Source organism: Chrysemys picta, chromosome 2 (genome assembly GCF_011386835.1).
Source record: "Chrysemys picta bellii isolate R12L10 chromosome 2, ASM1138683v2, whole genome shotgun sequence".
Lineage (NCBI taxonomy): Eukaryota > Metazoa > Chordata > Testudines > Emydidae > Chrysemys > Chrysemys picta.
The window spans coordinates 225,452,319-225,473,391 of NC_088792.1; the positions used below are offsets into that span (position 1 = coordinate 225,452,319).

Genomic DNA, 21,073 nt, shown 5'->3' on the forward strand with positions numbered 1-21,073 from the left:
GTCACATAAACCCTAAATAATAGGGAGTTTTGACGTTGGGTAATGGAATCCATACAAATATCCTGTGAGCAGGTTGTTGATATGCAGCACTGATACTTTGTGGATAATAGTAAAATATATTAGCTGGAATAGTTGCTGCTGCTCCTATACTGGCTTTTGGGGCTGCTGGTTCTACACCCTCGCAGCCCTCTTCCTTTGTGCCAGCCTATTCAGGTCTGCCTCCCTCCCCCACATGCAGTGTGTAGGAGGTGAAGAGGCCGCTATACACAGCCGTTCTGCTTGTGCTCTTCTTATGCAGATAGCTAATGTCTGGCCTAGCTGTCGGAGAAAGCCTGGGCAATACACACCTGGATAAACTTCACTTCTAATGAATGGGATAGGTTGTGATAGCAAAAGGGTGAGAATCTGTGTCAAGGGACAGTAAATCAAACTCAGCCAGAGAACTGGATCAAGGGCTCAGATTAGGAATGTGGAAAAGTATGAGCAGTCATATGGACACCTGGATGTGTAAATGAGTAGACAAATGGAAGTAAGTAACTAAATGAGCAAGTGCATATGTGAATAGTGAAAGTATCAGTACACGTGTGCTGGCACAGACCAGAGGAAGAACAGTTGTCTAAATGAGCTTTAACTTTTGTGTGTGTATCAGATTTGTATTTGCTACTGTTTTTGTATATTCCAAAGATGACTTCTGTGAATGCAAAAGAAATATTCCTTACCATCTCTGCTACTAAGATTGACAATTATGTAACAGAAAGATTAGTCTAAATTATGAGTCACTGGTCAGCTCTCCGGGTCATAAATAGGCATTGAAAACAATGGGGCTATGCTGACTTACAACAGTTGAGGTTCTAGCCTACTGTGCCAAATGCTGCTCTCAGTACTACATATAACCAATTGACTACATTAAGTTCAATGAAGTTCCTTTAGATTTTTCACTGGTGCACATCTGACTACTGTAGTTAAAGCATGCCACATAGACCAATTAACAATGATCAAAATAAATGAACGTCTTCTGTAAGTGAATTTCTCATTTCTTGTACAAAGGGAAAGTGAACATTACTTTTACAGCTGTACAATTTTGGAAATTCTCCTATGCTGCCTGAAGTATCCCATCTTGCCTTAATGGTATTTCATCAAAACCATACATTTTATGGTGAAGTAAGTTTTCTGGAGCCCACTTGCAAGGATCTTTTGGGTGAAATCCTGGCTCCTCCCCCGCTTTCAAAGATCTTCTGGGGGAAATCCTGGCCCCATTGACGCCAATAACAAAACTCCTTTTGTAATGGGGCCAGGATATTACCTATTATTATTATTATCACTGCTACTTTTTTATATAATGCAAATAATATTAAAATGGATGCAGCAGTTCTCATATCATCGCAGGCCAGTTCTGGCATCGGGCTGCTAATCAGCTTCCACTCCAGCGTCACAAGAGCGTGTCTAACAACAGCCCGGGAATGAGTGTGTGTGTGTGTGTGTGTGTGTGTGTGTGTATTTGCATAAAGAATGTGTTTGCCGGTAGAGAAGCCCCGCACCAGCCCTGACCCCAGCCTGGGCTGCCCAGGGCGAGTGACCCTTTGCCCGTGTGTGGGTTGCAGAGCCCAACCTCATGCGCTGGCTCGACGGAGGCTCCCAGCCGTTCCAGCCCATTGTGTGTGAAGCATCCCCCCCAGTCCCTCCCCATTTCAGCGTGGACCAAACCATTGCACTGCGCCACTAGACGTGCGGAGCCGCCGTCTCCCGAGCGGTCGCTCACCCTAGGCAAAGGCCGGGAGGCGGGCGCAGCCGAGGGCGGGCGGGCGTGCGAGGCGCGGGGCAGGGCCGAGCCTGTAGCTCCGCTCCCCTCCGCGCGTGGGGGCAGTGGGAAGAACCCGGCTGCGCTCTGCCTCCCCCGCCGCCAGCAGCAGCAACAGCGCCCGGGAGAGTTTCATTCAGTGCCGGGAGGAAGCGCTGCCTGCACGGGAGGCGCCTGCCCGCCGCGCGGCTCGCTGCTCTCCTCCTCCTCTCGGCGGCTGCTTCCCCGCCTTCCCCGCAAGAGGCCGGCTGCCCCCTGCCTGCGCGTAGCCACCCCCGGAGCAGAGGCGCCCGCGAGAGGCCGGCAGGGAAGGTAAGGGCGCCGCGCGGGAGGCAGATCTGCGAGCGGGGTGCGGGGGGGAGGTAGTGCCGGGACTGCACGCGCTTATTGTTGTCCCAAGCAGCTGCAGCTCCCGCTGCCTGCCCCCCAGTGTAATATTGCACGGAGGCTGGGCTTCCCGGAGCTCGTTTCTGGGGATAGCAGCATATTCTGCAAGATTCAGAACATCTGTGGGCCTCGGGGTGTCCCCCCCCCGCATGTGTTCCCTTTTCCTCTTGTGATGTAAGCTCTGGTTCGGGCTCGTTGGGTCTGGAGTTGTGACAGCAGGAGGTGGAAGTTTCCCCAGCAGCTCGGGAAGCGGAAAGCTGTTTTTAAAGGGGGGAGGGATTGGGTGGTTTTGTGTGTGTGCCGACGGAGCCTGCAGCCTTGTAGCTAGCTGCAAAGAGAGAGGGAAAAGTTATGATGCCGAGGTTGGACGCACGAGGCTTTCGGAAGGATTTTCCTTGTAGGGTTAGATGTTTGATGCTGGAGGGATTTGATAGCTGATACTAAACTTAACAGGGCAGATGCACTCTGCAGGATCCTGGTGCCTAGTTGGGAGGTTGCTGCTGGAAGTCTCGAACCCTTGAGCGCTGACAGTTTTTCTCTGTGCATTTGATTTTAATGACACTGTTGCCCTTTAAGGAATGTTTCAATATACTCACGTTCCTCAGTGTTTGCAGGATCAGTGCCTAAGCAGGAGTGGTGGGTTGTGACAAAGAGAAGTGAAAAGGTTGTTTGTCTCAGTAGTGCACAATTCACTTCTCAGAATAAGATGCAATAATGTGGTGGGATACCGCTGCTGTTGGAAAACCCAACTGCCTCGCTGCCTAGAGACAAATTGCAGTGCCAAATTTTTATTAGTTCTTTTTACTTAAGACCAGGTTATTGTAGTTCTAGTAACAGGACAAGCCCCCCAACTCTTTTTTTAATTTGCTTTCTTCACCATAAAACTGCTCAGAAATAAAGTGGTTTGGTTGTTCCTAAATTCCTCATTAATGGCAAGGGAAAACACATGGCCCAGGAGACAGAAACCGAGAGTAGCTGTTTAACCCTTCGAATTTGTTTTTCTGACTCAGAAAGAAGTGTGGACTTCCTTCCTCCTCTAATTCTCTTTCTCTGTGATGCAGGGCAAAGCACAAGGCTTCTTCCTGTGGGTCAGGCTTATGCCCTGTTCAGAATCTGGTACACATCTGTCACAACATTACATGAAATTAGGCCTGTCTTGTGGCTAGTTTTTTAAGGACCCCTGACAGGTTTTGTTTCAAGGGAGGATTTGACTCTGCAGGAAACTTTAGGTGAGGGAAGAGAGAAGATTTATCCAAAATAAAATGCACAGGGGTGTTTTTCTATATTCCCTTTCCTGCTATTATTGTGATCTAGATTATATTTCTCTTAGAAAATACTTGCTCAGAACCATTGCTCAGAGTTCAATGAAGTCAATTTGGTTTACATTATCGTTGGAAAGGTAGTGATGTGTCATATGACCTAATATGTGATCACTTGTAAGGGGAGGAGATGGTCTGTGAAGGAATGAAGTCCTTCAAAAACCTAGTCTAAGCAAATAGAATGTACAATAAGAAATTATGTGCCAAAATCCTAAAAGTATATGCATTTAAGCACTTAACTTTGCAAGTTTTACTTAACATGAAAATTCATGTAATTTGCATCTTGATCCCTGTTATCTCAGTGTTTAAGATAAAAAATTGATCACACTTAGGTTAACTCAGACATACTGAAGCTGATAGCTGCTTTCGCTTCATTATATGCAATTGTCCCTTGTACTTAAAATGACAGAATTAATTTTCTTGCCTAAAAGACATAACATACCTTTAAAAGATCTGGGAATGTAGTTCTTTTTATAACTTAGTTATAGGTTTTAAAAATTGTTTGTATTCCTAACTCTTTCATAGATTTCCTGGGTGACCTTGGGAAAGTAATTTAACCTTTGAGCCTCAGTTTCCTCATCTGTAAAATGTCCTTACCTTTTCTAACATATTGATGCTAAATGTTCATTTGTGGAGTATGGCTGATAGGGCTGATGCTATAAAAGTATAAATGTTAATTTGTTACAAAAATGTTATATCACTTCTTGTCCTACATACAAAATCTGTTGCATGTTCTTAATAGTAGATGGTGTATGTGCACTGCTTTGTGTGTGTGTAGACAAAGGGTACGTCTATACTTACTTCCTGGTCCGGGTGTAAGCGATCGATCTTCTGGATCGATTTATCGCGTCTTGTCTAGACGCAATAAATCGATCCCGGATCGATCCCGGAAGTGCTCGCCGTCGACGCCGGTACTCCAGCTCAGCGAGAGGAGTACGCGGCACCGACGGGGGAGCCTGCCTGCTGCGTCTGGACCCGCGGTAAGTTCGGACTAAGGTATGCAAATTCAGCTACGTTAATAACGTAGCTGAATTTGAAGTACCTTAGTCCGAAGTGGGGGGTTAGTGTGGACCAGGCCTTAGACTAAGTACCTCACTTATTTTTAAATGCTCTAAAAAGATCAATTTAATCCATTCCTTAGTGCTAAACATTGGCATGCCCCTTCATGCTTCGACCACCATTCCAGAGGACATGCTTCCATGCTGATGACAGGTTCTGCTCAATAACGATCCAAAGCAGTGTGGACTAATGCATGTTCATTTTCATCATCTGAATCAGATGCCATCTACAGAAGGTTGATTTTCTTTTTTGGTAGTTCGGATTCTGTAGTTTCCGAATTGGAATGTTGCTCTTTGAAGACTTCTGATAGCATGTTCCACACCTCATCCCCCATTAAATTTTGGAAGGCATTTCAGATCCTTAAACCTTGGGTCGAGTGCTGTAGCTATTTTTAGAAATCTCATATGGGTATCTTCTTTGCATTTTGTCACATCTACTGTGAAAGTGTTCTTAAAACAAACATGCTGGGTCATCATCTGAGACCGCTGTAACATGAAATATATGGCAGAATGCAGGTAAAACAGAACAGGAGACATACAATTTTCCTCCAAGGAGTTCAGTCACAAATTTAACTAATGCATTATTTTTTTAACAAGCGTTATCAGCATGGAAGCATGTCCTCTGGAATGGTGATTAAATCATGAAGGGGCATACAAATGTTTAGACTATCTGGCACATAAATACCTTGCAACACCAGCTACAAAAGTGCCATGTGAATGCCTGTTCTCACTTTCAGGTGACCTTGTAAATAAGAAGCGGGCAGAATTACCTCCCATAAGTGTAAACAAACTTATTTGTCTTAGTTATTGCCTGAATAAGAAGTAGGACTGAGTGGACTTGTAGGCTCTAAAGTTTTACATTGTTTTCTTTTCGAGTGAAGTTATCTATATAAAAAAAACTACATTTGTAAATTGCACTTTCAAGATAAAGAGATTTCACTACAGTACTTGTATGAGGTGAATTGAAAAATACTTTTTCTTTTGTTTTTTACAGTGCAAATATTTGTCATAAAAATAATATGACGTGAGCATTGTACACTTTGTATTCTGTGTTGTAATTGAAATCAATATATTTGAAAATGTAGAAAAACATCCACAAATATTTATAATAAATTTAAATTGACATTCTGTTATTGTTTTTAACAGTGCAATTAAAACGGTGATTAATCACGATTAATTTCCTTAATCGAGTTAATTTAATCGCTTGAATTAACTGTGATTAGTTGACAGCCCTATCCTAAATGTATTAAAATATGTTTGTGGAGTAAAGAATTAGTGTGTCATTTGAACTGTTAGACTAACTCTATGGTGAATTATTTTTTTCTGAACCTTGCAAAGTATCCGGCAACCTCCTCTGCTGCACAGTGTGATTAAAGCCCTGATCCAATAAGCACTTATGCATGTATTCATGGTACTAGTGTAACTAAAGTTGAGCATCAGCATTGCATGATTATGTCTTATCTGTGCAGAAAATATGATATCTGGAAGGGGTGGCAGAGATGTGGCTATGTAGCATTCTTAACAATTACTAGCAGCCCTTTCTGAGGCAACAATTTTTGTTAAATACCCGTGGTCATGAGAGCTGTGGCTGAGATTTAACTCAAAACAGCTACTCTGCATGGCATGATCCCAGTCAAAAGGGCCCTAAATTACACGGCAATTTGTCACAGATTATTGTTTTGTGTTTCAATGTTAACTTCTTCAGGGTTTAACAGTCTTTGGATGTTGCAGGCAGGTGCCATAGGAGGTTTCAGTGGCAACTGAGCTAACTGTGGTGGTGGTCATCATGGGGAAATGAAGGGGCAGGCTTTCTAGGGTGGATGTCCTGAGATCCTCAACTGTAGGGCTTTTACAGAGATGCTTTTACACCATGCAATTAAGCAACCATGCCCCTTGCCTCTTCCATGCAACTGCTGATCCCTCCCCAGAGGGATCAAGTTTCCTATGTCCTCAGCCATGTGGAATATTTGTTGTAACTTTTTTCACAAGAGTTGATAATGTGGTCCATGTTTTTGGTGTATGGTTTTTGTTTTTGTTTTTATTGTTACCAAAATAGTTATATCACTAAAAACCCTGGTGTGCATGTAGTTACACTGGTATAAAGGTGACTTCCACTTTCTCGTATGGAATAGCTATCGTAGATCAGTATAAACTGTGCCAAACTGGGAGGGTGTTCTGTTTTAACAATACCGGCATAGTTAAAGTGGTACACCTTTCTAAGTAGACAAACCCTAAGTACACCGTGGTAATTTCCAATTCCATATGCAACCAGTTCACCATATTTTACTACCTTGTATCTTTTGATATTACTTTTTTTTCTTTCTTCCTTCTTTAGTTTTTAAAGTTAGTATCAACATTTTCAGTGTCTGTTCCTTGTGGACTTCTGACATGGTGGGAATGTGAAATCTCAGATTGTTATTGGAAACTTTCAATGTGGGAACATTCCTAGGAGGAAAAAAAAAAAGTAATGTGACTCTTTTTCTGAAAGTATATTTTGGTATTCCAAATTGGGGAGATTACTGAAGTCTCATTTAAAGTAATGAATACACTGACAAAGAAAAAGACCCAAGACAATTTCCATGCCAAAAAACCTGCATAAACTACAGTTAAGGTTGTAAATATATATAGATTGCTTAATTAAAAAAAACCCCTTAAATATATGTTGTAATTTTCCTAAACATGAACTCGAAATTCAGAATTAAGATTACATGTAAATGTCTGAAAGTAAAGAAATGCACGCTGCAGATAAACCAAACAACCTTAACCCTGCTCCCCTAACACCACCTCTTGAACAACAGAAACAGGAAACAATTCTCTAGTAATGGTGGGACACGTAGGCATGCTGGTAATTGAATGAACTCACCCTCCCCCACTCCCTCCCCTCACCCCGTCTACACTCGGGAAATGGTTTGGGGTTATAAAAAGTAATACTCCTGTCACATGATGGGGGTGAGTAGGGATGAGTATTTATTTACTCTGATGGCTACTGTGTTGTTTTCCCTTTTCATATGGGGGAAGAGGAGAAATGTAACTAAAAAATAACCACAAACTAACACGGACAACTAAGAAAACACACAAATGGAGAAATCTAGGATGAAGGTCAGAATGAATGACCTGAACCCCTTGAAACATAAAAGGATTATTCTTCCTCTTTGTGGACATCTGCCAACAACTATTATCTCAATGGCTTTCTAATCACATGCCTCTTCTTATTCTAAGAGTTCCTTTTGCAATGGTCTTGTTTGTCTGCTGAGTAGGATCTGCCACCTAGGGCCTGTTTGCTGCTCCCTTGTCCCTTTAGGTATGAATAAGAAGCAAGTACTTTTGGAAGGGACCAGGGGAAGTCATAGTGCAATGATGGAAGTTATAGGGGAAAGGCATTCATGTTTAGGGTCCTGGGCTGGAGCCTGTAGCAGAGAAAGGACATGCCCTCTCACCCCCTTGAGTGCCACCTAAAGTGGTAGTGTGGAAATCCATGTGACTCAGGATTTGAGAGCCTGGCAGTAAGGGGCCTAAGAAAAAAGGTGTTTGTTGTTTTAGGGAGGGCTAAAGAACTCTGTAGCCAGATGATTGGTGAAGGTTGGTAGTGAAGCCTTAAATTATAACAGGTGTGAATGCTGTAGTCCTAGGAGAACCACTGATGTATTTTAATTCTGTGCTTGGGACCTTTGTTATCCTGGAAGGAGCAGACTTTTGCTTTGACCAGAGGGCCAAAGCACTAAAATTCACTCTATGATCAAAGAGAGCAAGGGCAGACAGACAATGGATGCATCCTGGCACCAGCCTGCTAAGCCGCTGTTACAGACAGATTTTAAGTGCAGCCAAGTGCTTCCTTCTTCTCCAAGAAGGATGACGACAAAATTACATATGGACCATTTAATAAAGAAATTTAGCAGATATATGTGAGTCTAAGGCCCCAAACGTGACCCAGTCGAATGAATTGTTCCTCTGTTCAGGCACCCACACGGTACACCTTGCAGGGTTGGGCTTTAAGACTGTAAATTCAGGCTTTGGAAATTCAAAGGTGAATGTCTAAAACAGAAGGAAAATGTATGTCAGTAATGTGGACAGATTTTTGGAAGAATCATTAAGAAAGTAAGACATTTTGAGTAATGCTTTATGTATCAGAGCAACATCAGTGCTCTTGAAATTGCTTTATGCCAGTTAAGGGTTTTAATTGATAAAGCATATGTATAATTTTCTTGGGAAGTAATGCTCTTGCAAAGGCATAGTTAATCCAAAATATGATAGTCCAGATTTTTAATGGTCACTTTAAATGCATGCTTTCTTTCAAGAGGAGCTGTAGCAAACTTGAAATAGCTGTGTTCCTTCTAGGAAATAAGTGTAAAGAGACTGTGATAAGCAGTCAAGAGGATAATTTAAGAATCTCAAGAAAAATTGTAGTGGATGTCTTAGTAGCATTTAGTATTCATTTATTGTATGTTTTCATTTACTCCTGTCTCTGCTTTATATGAGTGTGTTGCTTATTGTTAAAATATTATCATTAAAAATTATGTGACTTCAGCTACTTTCATTTTTACAGTGTCAAATATTAATAGACAACACTGGTGTAAGGTAGGCAAGTACTACTGAAGTATTAAAAATGACTAGTTAAACCCAAGCTCAAACAAAATCCGTTGCAAAGCATAGTATGTAATGTAGATCTCACTCCTCATCCTGTCTTTTATCGACAGTATCACTGTATTAATTTGCTTTTATAATCTGAGAGTTTGAAAAATTGCATTTATAACTGTGAGGAAATTTTTAAGCTTGTACTGGTCAGTGAATATATATCCAAAATCTTCTTAATCTCAGTCAAGAGAAAACAAGAGGGTCCTTAATACTGCAGTTTACAAACTAAGACATGGTCTCCACCTAAAATTTAGGTCAAACAAATTGTATTGCTCAGGGGTGTGAAAAAAATCACACTCCTGAGAGACATAGTTAAACTAATTTGAGCCCTGTGGAAGACGGTGCAAGGTTAACAGAAGAATTTTTCCCTCGGTCTACCTACCCCCCCGCCCCCGAGGGGGAGTATTTATTAAAGCAACAGAAAAACCCCTTCCATGTCTACACTACAGTGTTACAGTGGCAGCTGTGCCACTGTAGCACTTGTAGCATAGAAATACTCTAAGGAAGAATGTGTGTGCATGGTGAGAAGAATGAGATTGGGATGTATAGTGAGTTTGAATGCAGATAGAGGAGTGAAGGAGAAGAGAAATGGAAGGAAATGAGAGAGACTGAAGAGAGAGGAGTAAGAATGAGGTGAAAGATGGAGAATGGGTGAAGGAGGGAAAACAAGAGAACAAGAAGAAAAGTCTGAGGGTATGTCTGCGCAGTGATTTTTGGAGTAAGCCTCCCAGCCTCGGTTGACAGACTCGGACTAGCGGGGCTTGAGCTAGTGCAGGGGTCGGCAACCTTTCAGAAGTGGTGTGCCGAGTCTTCATTTATTCACTTTAATTTAAGGTTTTGCGTGCCGGTAATACATTTTAACGTTTTTTGGAAGGTCTCTTTCTATAAGTCTATATATAATATACCTAAACTACTGCTGTATGTAAAGTAAACAATGTTTTCAAAATGTTTAAGAAGCTTCATTTAAAATTAAATTAAAATGCTGATCTTAAGCCGCCAGCCTGCTCAGCCCGCTGCGGGCCTGGGGTTCCGTTCACCTAGGCTGGCAGCGGGCTGAGTGGGGCTGGTGGCTGGGACCCCAGCTGGCAAGGGGCCGGCAGCCAGAACCCCGGGCCAGGGGCCGGGACCCCAGACCGGTAGCAGGCTGAGCGGGACCCCGGCAGGCAGCAGCGTGCCATTAAAAATCGGCTCGCGTGCCGTCTTTGGCACGCGTGCCATAGGTTGCCGACCCCTGAGCTAGTGCTTTCAGAATAGCTGTACAGACAGCACTTTGAAGTTGTGGCTTGGGCTGGAGCCTAGGCTTCAGAGTCTGAGCTTCAGCCCAAGCTACAACTTCAAAGCATTGTCTGTACAGCCATTTTTAGAGCACTAGCCTGGGCCATGCTAGCCCCAGTCCAGTCTGGAAGGCTCTCTCCAAAATGCTGTGTAGACTTACCCTAAGAGGAATGTAAGAGGAGAGAGACATATGACGATAGTTGATAGTATTAATAGTGAATTTGTGAATGGAGCCATAAAGGAGTAGTGCTTACATTAATTAAACTTGTACATAAAAATGGGAGGAACATTGGTATATATTAAAAAGTTCAAGTTCCATCATAAGAGCAAGCTCTGAATGGGTGTGGGGTGGAGATGGTAAAGGAAGAAGACAGTGAATCATTATCTTTGGTGTTAAGTTACAGAGGGATTTTACAGATGGCCTTAATGACAACTGTAAAATATTTTTTCCTTGATTTTTCCTACTATGTGCATATTATTTTTTTTAAAAGGGGAGGGGGAATTGGGGAAAGCAAAGAGGAAAACGAGGGGTTGTTTATTTCCATCACTCGACGGCACCTAGTTGCATGAAAAGAAAGCAGACAAAAGGCAAGAATCCCTTCAGGTATTTTTTTAAATTTTTTTTTATTATTTTTTATTATAAATCTAACAATGGCTTCCAAGAAGGTAATTAGGTGATTTTCTATTTTATCATTTAGTGTAAAGGGTCCCTTTTCACATTTGTGTATATTCAGTAGCATGTTAAACGTTCTATATAGAATTGAAGGTTGTTTACTCTACCAGTTGATAAGGGTTGATAAGGGTAGCTGCTGTTGTGGTTCTGAAGAGCCATTAACATGCCTTGGAATAAAAGTCAATGTTTTGTTCTTGCTGGCAAGTTAAAGAAGTATGGGCTGGATGAATGGACTATAAGGTGGATAGAAAGCTGGCTAAATTGTCGGGCTTAACGGGTAGTGATCAATGGCTCCATGTCTAGTTGGCAGCCGGTATCAAGCAGAGTGCCCCAAGGGTCGGTTCTGGGGCCGGTTTTGTTCAATATCTTCATTAATGATCAGGAGGATGGCATGGACTGCACTCTCAGCAAGTTTGCAGATGACACTAAACTGGGAGGAGTGGTAGATACGCTGGAGGGTAGGGATAGGATACAGAGGGACCTAGACAAATTAGAGGATTGGGCCAAAAGAAACCTGATGAGGTTCAACAAGGACAAGTGCAGAGTCCTGCACTTAGGACGGAAGAATCCCATGCACTGCTACAGACTAGGGACCGAATAGCTAGGCAGCAGTTCTGCAGAAAAGGACCTAGGGGTTACAGTGGACGAGAAGCTGGATATGAGTCGACAGTGTGCCCTTGTTGCCAAGAAGGCTAACGGCATTTTGGGCTGTATAAGTAGGGGCATTGCCAGCAGATTGAGAGATGTGATCATTCCCCTCTATTCGACATTGTTGAGGCCTCATCTGGAGTACTGTGTCCAGTTTTGGGCCCCACACTACAAGAAGAATCTGGAAAAATTGGAGAGAGTCCAGTGGAGGGCAACAAAAATGATCAGGGGGCTGGGGCACATGACTTATGAGGAGAGGCTGAGGGAACTGGGATTGTTTAGTCTGCAGAAGAGAAGAATGAGGGGGGATTTGATAGCTGCTTTCAACTACCCGAAAGGGAGTTCCATAGAGGATGGATCTAGACTGTTCTCAGTGGTACCAGATGACAGAACAAGGAGTAATGGTCTCAAGTTGCAGTGGGGGAGGTTTAGGTTGGATACTAGGAGGGTGGTGAAGCACTGGAATGGGTTACCTAGGGAGGAGGTGGAATCTCCTTCCTCAGAGGTTTTTAAGGTCAGGCTTGACAAAGCTCTGGCTGGGATGATTTAGTTGGGGATTGGTCCTGCTTTGAGCAGGGGGTTGGACTAGATGACCTCCTGAGGTCCCTTCCAACCCTGATATTCTATGATTTGTCTGCCTGTGTTCATGTGTTGTCTCTTGTCTTATACTTCGATTGTAAGTTCTTTGGGGCAGGGACTGTCTTGTTCTGTGTTTGTAATGCACCTAGCACAATGGTCCATGACGGGGGTTCCTAGGTGCTACAATAATACAAACAATAAATAATAATAATTTGCCTCTGTCATCTGGCAAAATACTAGTCTATAACCAGTTACAGGTCTAATAGACTCTGTGGGCCAAATTAATTTCTCACATACACACTGTGCAAATTAGCTGAGGTCTGTAGGACTGCATGAGGTGTATGTCCATGCAGAATTTGGCCATATGTGTCCTTATGTATTGGATGACTCTAGTTCTATGATTCAGAGAATGCTTTTGGATTTTTTTTAATGATGTTTATCTAATCAGTCTCATAGCTCTTCAGGTCCAGGTTGTTTCCCCCAAAATGACAGTATACTTATGTTCGTATCTTGGAATTAAGAACTCTTATAGTTTTGGATGCAGCACATAGTGCTGTGTAATGGGATGAGTATACACCTAAAAGGAGGAACATTTTATAGCAGCATTAATAAATTTAGTCATCTAAACATCACTAGTTTCAAATTCTGAGAGACTGCAATGTGCAAGTTAAATCTAAGTGCATGGTTCCTACCAGACATATTACTTCTTTCTTTTCAAGTAGGGACAATTCTGGAGTGTGTTACTGTTCATCTTCCTAAATTAATTCTGGAGTGTTTTGCTGTTGAGCTCCCAAAATATGCTCATTTTGTTATTTTTAAGAATTGGGATACTGGATGCTAAAAGTTACAATGAGCTGCAACCTTTCATCAGTTAAAATGGCAGGCTGCTTGAATGAAAATTTACATATTTCAGTCCAACTACTTAGAGTGAGCAACTATTTTCCCATTTAAGATGTTGTCAGATATATTAGATAAAATCATTGGATAAAATTTGATACGGTATATAATTATTTTTACAATAAATCAGTGATTCATTAATCAATATTCATGAGTCATTGTAACAGCCCCATTAGATGGGAGACTAGAGCCCTAATCCTGCATATGGATCTGCATGGGCACATCCTTGACACAATGGTGGAAAAGTCTTTGCATGGCTACCTGGCTAGATCCCTTTGTAGGATCAGGGCACAAGGCACTATTTTTTCTTATACTTATTCTCTGATATTTTCAGTAATTTCTTTCATTTATTTGAGGTTACTCTTGCCCCTGTCTTGCGGTGTGCCCTGTGCAGGTGCAAGGGTCTGCCCACATGGATCTCATGGCAGTACTGGTTCCTGTCTTGGCAAACTGAATGACATGGTAGGTTATTTACTTATTCCCATAATACAAGAACTAGGGGTCATCAAATGAAATTAATAGGCAGCAGGTTTAAAACAAATAAAAGGAAGTTCTTCTTCACGAAGCGCAAAGTCAACTTGTGGAACTCCTTACCTGAGAAGGTTGTGAAGGCTAGGACTATAACAGAGTTTAAAAGAGAACTGGATAAATTCATGGTGGTTAAGTCCATTAATGGCTATTAGCCAGGACGGGTAAGGAATGGTGTCCCTAGCCTCTGTCTGTCAGAGGATGGAGATGGATGGCAGGAGAGAGATCACTTGATCATTGCCTGTTAGGTTCACTCCCTCTGGGGCACCTGGCATTGACCACTGTCGGTAGACAGGATACTGGGCTAGATGGACCTTTGGTCTGACCCGGTACGGCCTTTGTTATGTTCTTATGTTAAAGGGAAACTGTCAACTAGAAATCAGTTTTAAAAAGAAAGAAAGAATAGTTTCAGGTGCTATGCCTGCCCTTAATCCCCCAGCCAGTTTGTGTGTTTTTGAAAACACATTTTCCTGTTTTTAAAAATTTCTCTCCCCTCTTGCTGTCTGAAAGATCCACACAAAGAAAAGGAGAAACTGATTCTAGTGAAATTAGGGTTACCATACGTCCGTTTTTCGCCGGACATGTCTGGCTTTTTGGTAATCAAACCCCCGTCTGGGGGGAATTGCCAAAAAGCCGAACATGTCCGGGAAAAATACCGCCGGCCGGGCACTTCCCCTCCCGCGGCTGCTGTGCTCCCTACCTTGACTCTTCTGCTCTGTTTAAAGCCGAGCTGCCCGAGTGCTACCGGCTTCGGGCAGCCCCCATGCTTCTGGACCCTGAGCCGCCAGCCGGGCACTTTCCCTCCCAGGCTCCGGGGGCGCAGGGTCCAGACGCATGGGGGCTGCCCGAAGCCGGTAGCACTCGGGCAGCTCGGTGCTTACAGAGCCCAGGAGTTCAGGGAGCACAGCAGCCACCGGAGCCTGGGAGGGGGCTCAGGGTCCGGAGGCATGGGGGCTGCCCGAAGCCCGAGTGCTACCTGCATCACGGTTTGCCAGGCAGCCTCCAGACCCTGCGCCCCCGGCTGGGTGCTTCCCCTCCCGGGCTCCAGCTGCACTGGGGAAGCGCTGGCTGGGGGCGCGGGGTCTGGGGGCTGCCCGGCAAACCGTGAAGCTGGTAGCGCTCGGGCAGCCCTTTTCGCGTGGCTGGAAGGGAGGAGGGGGAATGCGGGGTGCTCAGGGGAGGGGACGGAGTTAGGGCGGGGACTTTGGGGAAGGTGCGGAGTTGGGCCGGGGCCGGGAAAGGGGCGGGGCCAGGGCCCCGTGGAGTGTCCTCTTTTTTTATTTTTTAAATATGGTAACCCTAAGTGAAATAGAACATATAGAAAGTGTTGTCAAATGCACAATGCAGTGAACTAGAAAGCAAAGTAAATACGTTTCCCCCTAATTTTTGTTATTGTAACTTCAGGAGTTACTTGTAATGGTAGATGGTAAGAAATTCGTGTGAGAGAAATTTTAAGATGACAGTGTTTCTTTAAAGCCTACTTGTGGTGGTTGCAAAAAGAGTTTCTTTTTTAAGAATGAGATGCTATTTTCCTTTGTATAGGTTTAGCTCAGGGATCGGTAACCTTTGGCACGTGGCCCACCAGGGTAAGCACCCTGGCGGGCCAGTCCGGTTTGTTTACCTGCCACGTCTGCAGTTTCGGCCGATCACGGCTCCCAACGGGGGCTGCAGGAAGCAGCATGGGCCAAGGATGTGCTGGCCCCTGCTTCCCGCCGCCCCTATTCGCTCAGGACGGTGAACCGCAGCTAGTGGGAGCCGTGATTGGCCGAACCTGCAGACGCAGCAGGTAAACAAACCGGCCCGGCCCGCCAGGGTGCTTACCCTGGCGGGCTGTGTGCCAAAGGTTGCCGATCCCTGGTTTAGCTAGAAATTGATGAGTGTCACTTTTCTTTTCCTCGTGCTGTCCCCCCAAAACAAAACAAACCTGCAGTACTTAAACAAAAGTAGCTTTGTTTTTACATTTGTTATATGAAATGGCATAACTCCTTTGGGAAAAGTCTTCCTCTCACAGGAAGAGTCAAAACTCTTTAAGCAAAAAATCTGCTAACAGACAACACAACATTTATTAGTTTTACAGTATTAGATTGTCTAAGATAAAGTCTTTCTTTAGAAATGAATGAAAAAGGGCAAATTAAGAAAGCTCACACACAAATTGGCATACTTTCCTTTCAGCGCATACAAATGTAGGTGCACTCTGGGGCAAAATTTGCTGTGTTACAAGGATGTAAAATTGAAGGAACTTTGTTGGTGTTCCTTTGTGTAATTGTGAGTGGAACTTGCAAAGGGATTTTTCAAAGCAGTGCCTGGCAGGAAAATTGTATGCCCTCTTTTGGTCACTCTGAGAGTTGAAAGTATTTTAAAACTATGGGAAGGTTGCACCTCTGTATCTTCAGGCTGTCTTGGAACTCAGGCTCCAATTAAGGCAAAATGATGATGGCAGAATGCCTAGCAGCTCTGCCGGCAACAACAAGCCAGTGGAAATTGGCCACTGGGCTCCTACCATAAGATAGGCCATTCCTATAGGAGGTGTCCTGCATATGGGGAATTAGGGTTCTGGACACAATAGGAGTGACCTCTCAGGGATCAACTGACTCCTCCTACAGCACCATGGCAGCACACGAGACATTTGTTATTCCATTTAAGGTTTATTCCTCCCCAGATTCACAACATACAATATGAAATGTTGCAACACTCCGTAGCATTCAACATTTTCATGCAAAATGTAATCATTTTTAAACCTGATCTTGGATGTTGCTGTAGGAATTATGTCCATAGTCCAGTTCGTCTTCAAGTGATGGTCCCTATTGTATTCCATTGAGGGTCTAGCATGCACGCCAGGCATCCGGAACCAGAGAATTTGAAAGTAGACCTGTCCATTGGTCTGTATATGTGTCCTTGCTTTGCCTCATGGTTTCATCCAAGGCGATAAAGGATTGGGTGGACGAACTGCGTCTCCAGTTCCTTTTCACCGTCACCTGGTCCAAGTCAGAGTTGCTAGTGTCCTCTCATCTGATGCACTTAAAAAAATAAATAAGTGTTTGAATCAGGGTGGATTTGATTTATATCATGATTTAATTCACTAGTCAGGAAGACTCGATTTAATCATGGATTTCTACATAAAAGTGCAAAAAGAACAGGAGTACTTGTGGCACCTTAGAGACTAAGAAATTTATTAGAGCATAAGCTTTCGTGGACTACAGCCCACTTCTTCGGATGCATATAGAGTGGAACACATATTGAGGAGATATATATATGTCCAGATATATATATCTCCTCAATATATGTTCCACTCTATATGCATCCGAAGAAGTGGGCTGTAGTCCACGAAAGCTTATGCTCTAATAAATTTCTTAGTCTCTAAGGTGCCACAAGTACTCCTGTTCTTTTTGCGGATACAGACTAACACGGCTGCTACTCTGAAACCTGTACATAAAAGTGCATTCTTGTTGGTTGTTATAACCTTAATACATATTCTTCACAACTCGGAGATAGATGAGACCCAAACTGGGTCTCTTTTACAGCCTGCTGCCATTATAGATTTTCCCTTCTAGTGAGAGAATGGTATGGTAGATCTCAAATCAATGAAGGCTACACTCAGAAAGATCTCAAGGCTTCTGGAATATGCTGCTCAAACAGTTTCACTTTTGTTTCTACTGCCTGTCCCTCCCTTCTCACATTTATGTCCAGATCTATTCCGCCCCCAACAATCTTCTATTTCTTGAACTTTTTGAAACTTTGCACTTTTGGAGAGAGGTAAGGGATTGACTCTGTGTACACAAATTTGCAGAGAGACAATAGGGTTGAGGTCTGTTATTTCTCAGCTCTATATTTATTTATTTAAAAACATTTTTGCTGTTAACAAGCATGTTATTTCTGGAGACACAAATCCACAGTTTGAGAAGTGCAAAACTAAGCATCTCTGATGGTATCTTCTAGATTTAGCACTGAGTCCCATTGGGTATATAGAAAGATTAACCTAAATAATCTCTACAGAAGCCCCTGGAACCTCATAAGATTGGGTCCCTAATCCATGTACTATTGAACTCATTTACACAATTTTTCTTAAACATTACATGAATATATTGTCTCATACTATAGAATTTGAATTTATAATCCCTATTCCATGATGAGATATCTTTGAGTTATAATGTATCTTAATTAAAACTATCTTTAGATAGGTTTTTCCCTCAAAAAGCATTTTATCAAAAAAATCCTATTAAAATAAAATAAATCAATTTTTTAATGTTTTTTAAAAAAATCATTGATTTTTTTATCCACCCTGGTTTGAATTGTGTATAGTTAGTTTTTCTTCTACGGTTTTACTGTTTTCTTATGTAGTTTAGTTTTCAGTAGTAGTTTTAGTAGGACTGGGATTTGGGGGAATCTGTTTGCCAATTCTCTCCCCCAGCACCCACATGTAGGTCAGTACCCGAGAAGGCTGGGCTCTATGCCTCAAGAAGCACCTTATGGAAGTTGCCATGAGGCAACTCAGTCAGACCCAGGCCAGGGAACATCCCTCTCTCCTCCTGTACATCAGCCTGAGATAGCCAGGAGTGCGCCTCCAGCTACTGAGATCAAGTCTGGTTCTGGCGGTTCCACCACTATGGACTCCATGCTAGGGCCTTGTTGGGAGGCAAGGAAGCATGTGCATAAGCATGGCAGTAAGTCTCACTCCAAACTGAGGAAGGACGATGCCCCTTCCACGAGTTGCAGCCACGGAGAGGCAGCGTGTTTCAGGGGGCACAAGCCTGACAAGAAATCGCAGAGACCAGCGGATCCACCGGTACTGAGCACCTAAATCCACACACTCGCAGTGTCAGCCTCCCTTAAGACAAGGTATCCATCAGTTCCAGGACAGTCCTCCACTCCAGCTAAGGAACAGTACCATTAACACTGGGGCATTTGGAGAAAGCATCAAAGTCATATGAGCACTTCACTCTAGGGGAACTGAGATCTCCATGCCTTCCTCTGCGAACTGTACCTAGGGAGGTCCAATCTCCTCTCCAGGACTTGCCAAAGTCAGGTCATGCCTCGACTCATTCTTTTGTGGTTTACATGCTTCCACCGGCTCCGATGGTACCACCATTGGAACTGGGATCTGAGCTCTCATCATCAGAGGATTCCGATGGAACGCAAGGGCCACCCATTTCCTACTGCTAGCACAAGTACCTGAAAGGACTGCCAGTAATGTGGCAATACCCTGCTCTCCAACAGCAGGGAAGTCACTAGTTGTCCTCTCCATGGGGCCCTTCGCAATATCTGCTGGATCCATCTTGCTGGCTCTATTGGCAACAATACCCACCCATTGGGTGAGGGAGGCTTTGCCCCTCTCCCTGCTTAGGGCACCCTTGAGCAGGCACTCCAAACCGATTATGGAGGATGAACTGCTCAGTCCTGTTCTGACGGTATGGCTGGAGCAAGAGTATTTTCCATCGTCCTCTCCAGATGCTCCTGTAACTTCAGCCTCCCCCTTGTTTCCAGATGACTTTTGGCAATTCCAAGAACTTCTGTGAAGGGTGGTGGACAGTCTTTAAATTCCACAGGAGGAAGTGGATGACAAGCAGCACCAGCTCCTAGACATCTTTTATTCCTCGGTACTGAGCAGGATTGCTCTACTGATCAACGATGCCATTGTTCAACCAGCCTGAACAGTTCGGCGTACCTCAGCCACTTGCATGCCTACTCCCAAGGGGGCAGGGAGGAGATACTATGTATCAGCTAAGAGATTGGAGTTTCTTTTTCACACCCTCCACCCAATTCCCTCATGGTGCAAGCAGCAACAGAATGGTCCAGGCAGCAACACCTGTGCTCCAAATGCTTAGACCTCTTGAGACATAAGGTCTTCTCTTCAACAAGTTTCCAATTTCATTTTTCAAACTACCAGGCCTTGTTGGCCAAATATGTCTTCCTTAATTATGGCAAATTGAAGGTCTTCCATGAAAAACCTGCCCAGACGTCCACTGTGGCCACCCTCCTTGATGTGCCACTTCCAGACATATGTAGGGCGGCCACGTGGAGTTCGGTACATACTTTTGCCGCATGCTATGCGTTGGTGCAGGACTCTGACCGATGCTCATTCGGTGTGTCTGTCCTCCGTTCAACTGTCCCATTCTCTTCCTCCCACCCTCCTCTGAATTAGGTACTGCTTGTTAATCCCCCTCAGTGGAATACAATAGAAGAAGAGGAGGTTACTTACCTGTTACTGGAGATGGAGAATACTGTAAGTTTGGGTACGGAACTGGTTGATTCACCAGCTGCCTCACATAGAATCATAGAATATCAGGGTTGGAAGGGACCTCAGGAGGTCATCTAGTCCAGCCCCCTGCTTAAAGCAGGACCAATCCCCAATGGCTTAACCCTTCCGTCTGCAGACTCTTTAAACAGCAGAGGCCAGATGTTCACTCATCTTCTAATAGCATGCTAACTGGACCAGAGAAATGTAGATCTCAGTGAGACACAAATTTAATTAACTCATGCATTGCTGGCTGAGTTACAACAATTGATGGGCCAATACAAACATACCAGATGTTGGCTGTTCAGTCTTGGATGGCAGTTGTGACATGGCAATTTCCTGCAATATCCTTGAAAAACCTTATTGAATTATGTTTAAGTATTTTTGGAGTCCATTGTATTAAATGAATGGTTTATGTATCTCTGTGGGCTGGGATTGTATGAAACCTCCCTCTAGGCGGGAAATGTGATATGAAGCCTGGGAAGTGTTATGAACTTCAAAGGACTGTATTGAACAATGGACAAGACAAGAATGAACTTTTGGGACAAACCGGGTCAAGAGGTTGCCTGGGGAATTTCTAGGGGGAGGTGAATGCAAATTCTCCACCTCCAGTTATGCAAAAACCCAGCCTTTTGAAGCTATGTTCTGAGGAGAGGACCATTGTCTGCCGATGACCTGCTCCTGGAGTCTGAAGATCAAAAGCCCAAGCTGTATAAAGGAAAGACAAACCTATTCCTGGGGGTCTTTGTTCTGAGCTAAGGCTGTTATGAATTTGTAACAACAGAAAAACCCACTTCTGGAGGTTTGAAGGACCGAACACCTGCCTGCGCCCCTACTTGAGTCAAGAGATGATCTTTGGTAAACTTGTTAAGATGTGTAAGTTTTTTTATTGTTTTAATGTTTCCTCTGTAATGGTTTCACCTTAAGAATAAATGTGCTTGCTTAGAAAGAGCTGTATGGTGACTTGTAACTGCTGCTACACGGTTCATGCACCTTCAGCGACTGAGGAAACCACAGATGCTGGCCTATTTAGATAATCTGGATTTC

At 43.6% G+C, this 21,073-nt stretch overlaps 1 protein-coding gene across 7 annotated transcripts in view; it reads left to right on the forward strand.

Moving 5' to 3' along the window:
- The first annotated feature begins 1,684 nt into the window (after positions 1 to 1,684).
- Positions 1,685 to 21,073, forward strand: part of FAM110B (family with sequence similarity 110 member B) — a 182,502-nt gene continuing 163,113 nt past the window's right edge. For 2 of the 7 annotated variants that reach the window (XM_065585595.1, XM_065585596.1), the window contains exon 1: positions 1,897 to 2,110. The gene's annotated coding sequence lies outside the window, so the exon portion shown is untranslated. Of the gene's footprint in view, positions 2,111 to 21,073 lie in introns of all 7 variants that reach the window. The other 5 variants (XM_008170778.4, XM_005301171.4, XM_065585598.1 and 2 more) reach the window with 5 other exon arrangements.